Below are 7,532 nucleotides of genomic sequence, written 5' to 3'. Positions count from 1 at the left end.
TGCTGCGTAACTGCCATGGACGAGTTCTACGTGTATCAGTATGATCGCGAGACTAAGCAAAAGAAGCTGTGGAAACACGTGGATTCAGCAGCGCCGATAAAAGGGAAGATCCATCATCGGGACCCATGATGTTTAGCCTGTTTTGGGAATGCAACGGTCCCGTGCTAACATTTTTATTGCTTACCTTAATGACAAATGCTTTACACAGAACCTGCAAATGACTGCTCCGAACTACAATCTGTAGATGTCCAGTACCTCAATGAAACTAGTTACAATGTACATAGTGTATGACATGAGACTGAAGGTGTTTTAGCAAGTCAGTTTTCTTAAGTTTCTCCCCTTGACAGTATGTGAAGCCTTGATAATTTTTGGTTCTGTACATCACATCAAGATGGCTAGTCAGGGCTGTTTTCTCATCAGGGTCGCAATTTCTGGGAGGGGGGGGGGGGGAGGGGGAGAGAGAGAGGGGGAGGGAGAGAGGGGGAGGGAGAGAGAGAGAGAGAGAGAGAGAGAGAGAGAGAGAGAGAGAGAGAGAGAGAGAGAGTTTGAAATGCAAACTTTGAGGGGCTATTTTAAAATCCACGCAAAACACTGAATCCAGTAGCTGTGAAAACCTGTTCCTCATCCCTCTGAATCACTTTGCCCTCTAACGTAGCAGTGAAAGGTATTGGTACCGATAGCTTGAAGCAGAACGTTAGGAGGAAAGTGATGCGTGTATTCTCAGCCTGCTAACGGTTAGGGTTTTCCAGGCGTACCGCAGGCCTGGCGAAGTATTCATATCAGTTAGCAGCCAACGCGCTAGTGAAAGTTTTGTTTCCTGACGTGACATTCCGGACGCAACTGAGCAACCGCCTCGTCTGCTGAGCTGCCTGCTGTTGAGACTGCACGTTCCGCATATCAAATCTGAACTATTTAAAAGGTTAAACATTCTTAACTGTTTGCTAAAGGGAGATGCGCTTAACCCACCGAGGTCCCGATATTTTTATCCTATCATTTAGAACTTCGATAAGAATTTCTTACCTAAACACCGTAGTTTTGATATCGGTATACTGAATTAGGGGAATAAAACTTTGAACGCAGTTTGGGTCCTAACTGATCAGTTTTCGCTTTTGTGACTGCTAACGATTGTTGAGGAGACTGCTGCTATGTTAGTGCGTGGATTGTTTCCTAAGTATTTAAACAAAATATAGGGTGTTACAGTGCAGCTTTTATCTGACTAACATGAGATTTAAATCTTTGAAAATTATCTCTGGTCTACACTTTCCTAGTCAGCAGAACTGTAGCTGCCTCTTCGTTTGTGAACTTTCGCGAACTTCATGCATGGTTCTGGGTGCAATGATGGATTCAGTCTGCATCCAGCACATACGTGTCTACACTCAGTTACTGGTAGCTATATTCTGCATTGACATTTCCTTTTTATCTTTTTGGTGAAAATTTTCAGTAACTCGCGCACATAGGACTTATCACCACCAAGTTCGTGACGACTTTTGCATCGTGTTAGATGCATTTCATGCACCTTTGTTTTGTAATCAACTTTTACATCAGTAACTTTCTCTTTGCTTCCGGTCTGATGTCTTCTATGCTGACTAACACTACCACTTAAATTTCTTAAGAAAGTAACTGCTGCTTTCAGACAAATGTATAGAGTCCGTATCAATTTATTCCAATTTGGTTTTGATTTACTCAGTTGTCTGATCATAACGATTAACAGCACGAAACCATTCCATATACTCAGACACTGTAAGCTCATCACATGGCTGCCAACTAACACTGCATATCGCTTTAGCACGGAACATTGGAAGAATTTATCACTGATGCTTTCCCATCAGGAAAGAACGAGTTCTGAAATATACAACATGGGTGCCGATTACGGCAACTAAAATCATCAGAAGTACTATTCTCAGACCATGTTTCACAACAGACGAAACCAGTAAGAAATGCTTTTATTGAATGATGCAGAATATACCAAATTACACGGTAATTCAGAAAGTTCTATTATAAAATAGTTAAGTCTGAACAACTGTACACGAATTGAAGACCAAAAATTTCTTTGAAGAAGTCATTTTCGTGCGGAGGCTTATTTTACCTTTAAATATTTACCGAAATTAATGACCCTTCGTAGTAAAATGACTTCCTTGAAGAAATTTACAGCCGCTGTGTATCCATAAAGATTGAATGCAGCTGGATAGGTACGTAATAAAGAGAAAATTGAAAGTTTGACATATGGCGTGCTGGGATGTTCGGGCGGTTAAATAAAGCAAGAAATGGAGAGACTGTAGTATGTACTAGAGAATGAACAATGTTTTGACTGATGCTAATGACCAGGGAACTTCCTAATTGGGTAGAGTAGCAAGAACTTTTTTTTGAGAGGAAATACCACTGAATATCCAAAAGTCAACGCTTAAAGGGCAGACGTGAAGTGAGATTTACAAATGGTTGAACTATTGAAAGCTTGTAACTACAAAAATATAGGTTGCTGGACACACATTCACAAGATCTGAGGAAGAATTATTACACTGAGGCTTTGCTCAAAGAACATGGGTGATGTCCCGCCAACTAATAATTTGATATTTCATTATTGAGAAACTAACACAAGCGGAATAGTTTCAAAAATTCTAGAAAGCGCTCACGATTATTTTTGGTGACTGCTGACACAGTTGGCAGGAAAGCGTCAAAATTTTCAAATTGAAACGTGATCCCAGACGTCGTCTGGAGCTAGGAAACGGTTTTGAGTGATATACAAAAGCTTCTGGCAGCAAACGAAAGCTGCTGGGAAAACAAGACCTGAACGAAGAAAACTACGTTTTCTTGTATAACTCAGTCGGCCCGCCCAGCAATACACAACATAGGCGAAATTAGTTTAGAAATATTGTGTCCTTTACCGAGGCGTCAAGCTTGGCGAATATGATACCTCATCTTCACCTCAGTAGAACCAGAAAATGAAGCTTTGCAACTGACTTTGTCGAGCAAGGTGGCTGAGGGGTAAAGGCTCTTGACTCACGCGAAGACGTTCAGGTCTGTCTTTTTATTCCAATTAATGTTCTACATGGTTCCAAACAGCTTACGGCGTTATCTATATCTACGTCTGAATACCTACCCCGCAAGCTGCCACACGGCAGCATGTACCACAGCTAGTCTTGCACCCTCAAATGAAGCGACGGGAAGGTACTAGTGTCTATATGCTTCTGTACAGGACCTGATTTTTCTTTGCAGTTTACATGTGTGATACGTGTTTGCGACAGTAGAATCGTTCTGCATTCTTTCACTAATATTGGTTCTCTAAACTTTCTCAATAGTGCTTCGCGAAAATAACGTCTTCTATCAAGGGATAGTGAAGTGGCAGAACATTGCCTTAATAATCGCCTGTTTATCTAAACTACTGGTAACAGTTTTAGTAACAGACCTCGATGTCGAGATTTAATCTGACCTGGTGCGGACCCCAAACACACTAACAGTACCAAAGAGTGGTTAGAAGAACTCTGTATGCAGTCACCTTTGTAGGTGAGCTACATTTTTCGACAGTTCTCCCAATAAACTGAAGTCCACCATTCGCCTTCCCGGCAACTGACTGTGTGAGAGTTCCATTTCATGCTAGTTTGTAACGTTACTCTTAGTTATTTTACAGACTTGACAAACGGCACTCTACTAGTACTGCGTTCCAAAATTACACGATGTGGGGACGATCCCTTTCAATAGGACAATTTCCAACCATACACCTTTAACAATCCTGGCTTGTGATCTACTTACGTCGACCGAACGTTAAAACCATCTTTTTCGGATGACTTGACACCTCTCCTGAATAAATCGACCTGATAAGCTTATCACTTTTTTGGCGCGCCTTAGTTCTGAGGCCGCTTTAGTTATCCGACAATATGCAGACGATAAGACTATCTCCTGGTGCGAGTACTACAGTATCGATTTCATGTAGTCTGGAATGTTATATGCCGATAAACAGGGTTAGAGCTGACCCAACTCCAGTTGTTCGGGGCGATTAAAGTGAGATTCCGTTCGGGTGCCTTAATACTCTTGTCTTTTTGATACAGTAAAAGTGAAGAAACGTAATTTGTGGGAGAGAATCCTGATGTGATGAACACAAAAACTCCAGAGATCCACTGTCATTGAACCTTTTTTCTAAGGAACGTGAGCCGAATCTACATTTTAGTATTCTTTAACTACCCTTCTTTGCCACTTCACGCTAAATAGGTGTCCAATTCTAAAGATTCTGCAGGTCCCCCCACATATGAGGACATACAGAAATTTATTAGAGTACTTCAAACTCAGGTGCAACGCTATGAAGATCGAAACCGAGGGCGATAAAAAGGAGGAACTCTAGAAATCCAGCGGAAAGGTAGGGTTTTTATTAATGAAAAGAGACACACAAATTACCAGCCACAAATTGGCTGTATGAAGTTTCGGGAACATACAACCCAACTACTGAAAATCATACAGTGATTGAAGTACTCAATTGCACTGTTCTTCGTGACATTTAATTACTTGTTTCGACAGACAGATTCAAAAATTCATCAACATGGAATGTACCAAAGAGTTCTGTATTCTTTGTTTTTCAATTTGATGACAGTCTGCCGAAGCGCGTAATTCACAGCTGATTTGGAAATATCAAGCGCGAGCTAGACACTTTCCATAGTGGAAGTGCACGAAGATTTCTCACTTCTTTGAAGACTTTCTGTACTATAATTTTCAAAGCGTATCGCTCCTTGGACTGAGTCCTACCCAGTACTCACGAACTATCGCCTTCCTCTGAAGAGCATTTAGTCGTAATTTGTAATGATTATGTAATATCTTAAAATTGGTTTGCGTGACAAGCTGTGTAGCCAGTTTCTACCATAACGTTAGGTATGAGTATTATCACGCTGAACGGACAAAGCAAGGTCTTTCCTATTTTCTACCCACAGCCGACATTTGCACCCAGGAAATAATCGCTATCCGTTTCTCTTTCGGACCACCAATATACCTTGACAATATACAACGAATTCATAAACAGGTTTCCAAATTGTAGACGTGGAGAAGCCACGTCCACGGACTAAACTGAGGTCTATTCCAGCCACGTAACGATCACAGTTGTTAAACAACTCAGTACGTACAAGGCGAGGTGAAGGACATGGGCTCTTCATTTTAACCTTACACTTAGCTTCTTTTTACTAACTGCTCGAATAGTTTAATCATAATTTACGCTTGTAACATTTTCTTCACTGAAGCTCTTTACTTCGATAGTTCTAATTTCCCATTTGCTTCAAACCACAGGTAACACTGATTACATATTGTCACATGATTTCATTATGCTGCAAATGATTTTGAACGCTTACCTTGTTGAAGAAGTCTTCAGCCGCCTGCGGCCCATTTTCGCCTGTAACAAAACCTGGTATCAATAAGAGATTCCTTATGTCTAAACACAAGTACTAACAAATCTTGAGTAATTTTATTGATTAGTATAAGATTACGTTCAGTGTTCAATACACTAACAAAGAAATAAGACCGCCACAAATTACTGTAACAAATACTTCACAGAAAATAATTAGTGGAGAATATATACGACAGCTTTTTCTTTGATGTGAGAAACTAATTTCCTTATTGCATAGGCAAGTAATTTGTAAATATTCTCTACACATTTCATTTCATACACATTATTTTACTTAAGCGGACATTAAATGTCTGACAGTTGAAATTTTTAGGTCAAATACTGACAAATGAAAGCTTATACCAGTGTTTTATGACACTAACCACAGAATTTGCAAAATATGACAAGAAAACTTTAGCAAGCGTGCCATTGACACCATTGTTTCCAGCATAAAGACGGCAAGCAAGCAGAATGTATAGCGTTCTGATGGAGTGAAGAGAAGGACTAGATATTACCACTTTTGTATGCATTTGTCAGTGTTTCGTACAATGTGATCGAATACGACACTGAGCACTGAAGAAAGAGATTCGGAAGTTTATGTGGTTAATGCCACGGTCTGCAGATCTTTGACGTTTAAGGGGGTTTTACTTTCGAGTATGTTATTGGATTCTTGTGCAGAGCTAGATATAATAGCAAATTACAAAGATAGTACAAGTAACTTTCACCACACAATTTATATCGCCTGGGTCCACAATTTGTTTTTTCCACTTCTTACAACAGGGCTTCGCAACATACGTGCTCGCGAAGCAAGCTCACGGCGCGAGCACGGAGCAGCGTGAGCACGCTACCCCCACTACGGGACCACAGCAGAGAGTGGGGAAAGTCACGTGGGGCACACAATAGCTGCCGCCAGTCAATGTAAATCCGCGGCCACCTGCAGGGATATCACACGAATTATTACTGCGACAAATGAAACAAAGGAGAATGTACACATGCCACTTAATTTTATTAGCTTAGTGTATGCCTCTACATTCGCATTAACTTGTGAACTGTTACACAATAAAAGGTGTCGCTGAAGTGTGGGATTCTCGGTTATCTTGTACTTTTTGCCCTTTACAATTGCGTCTATGTTCGGAGTAATTGTTCTTGTGCATTTTAGGCGCAGCGTGCAGTTTAAATTTCGATCAGACAATGCGTTTCTCAGGCGCGTCTTGTTACATTTCATTGCAGAGAACAGTTGTTCACAAACATACGTGGAACCGAACATTGATATTATTGTAGCCGCCAGTTTGTGCAAACGAGGAAATCTATCCTGAGGGAAGTGTCTTTACAATTCCAAAATGTTTTTCTTGTTCTGAAATTTGTCTCTGTATTCTCTGTCACACTGCAGGTCAATAATTTCTTGCTGCAGCTGAGGACGAATCTCTCAAATATTCGCTGAATATGGAGAGAACAGATCAAAATCACTGTCTAGTGCTGTCAGATCTTGAAAGCGCTGATCAACTAAACTATGTTAATAACGTTCACAGTCTTTGTGAACATCTTGCATGGATGATAATTTAGGAAAATGATCTAGGTTTCCTGTTTCCACCTGACTCACCCAAAGTGTCAATTTCATTTTAAAAGCTCGTATTCGATCTATGAAATGAGTAATTAGCAGATCTTTACCTTGTAGTAAAATGTTCAAAGCATTCAGATGGCTAGTTAAATCTGCTTAGAACGCGAGATCACATTCAAACGTGCGCGCGCATTTCCCCTCCCTCCCTCCTCCGCGACCTTGCACCTGCTCGCGAGCAGGTGCCTGAGCAGACGCGAGTACTCGCGCTCAAAACCGGCCAGTTGTTAAGCCCTGTCTTACAACATCGTTTTGGTGCCGTGAATACGCGTAACGCTGCTTATGAGATCTTATAAAGCCAAGCTCTTACGATCTATACTAGGAACGTACTCTACAGAGTACCACTGCGGAAGTCTAACGACACTCGCAGTTAAGTTGTACCATTTAAATGATATGCCCCATACTTGAACCATGTGCACGTCCTTAAGATTCCTAAAATGAAATCCTACAGCAGACCAAGATAATGTGAACTGCTCTGCCAGGACGAAAGCAGTAGGACTTAGAATCTAGCTAGTCGCCCCATATGTAATACTATACAAGTAGCTGGTAATGCGTGGCCTA

Source organism: Schistocerca serialis, chromosome 2 (genome assembly GCF_023864345.2).
Source record: "Schistocerca serialis cubense isolate TAMUIC-IGC-003099 chromosome 2, iqSchSeri2.2, whole genome shotgun sequence".
Classification (NCBI taxonomy): Eukaryota; Metazoa; Arthropoda; class Insecta; order Orthoptera; family Acrididae; genus Schistocerca; species Schistocerca serialis.
Note: the sequence above shows the minus strand (reverse complement) of the source record.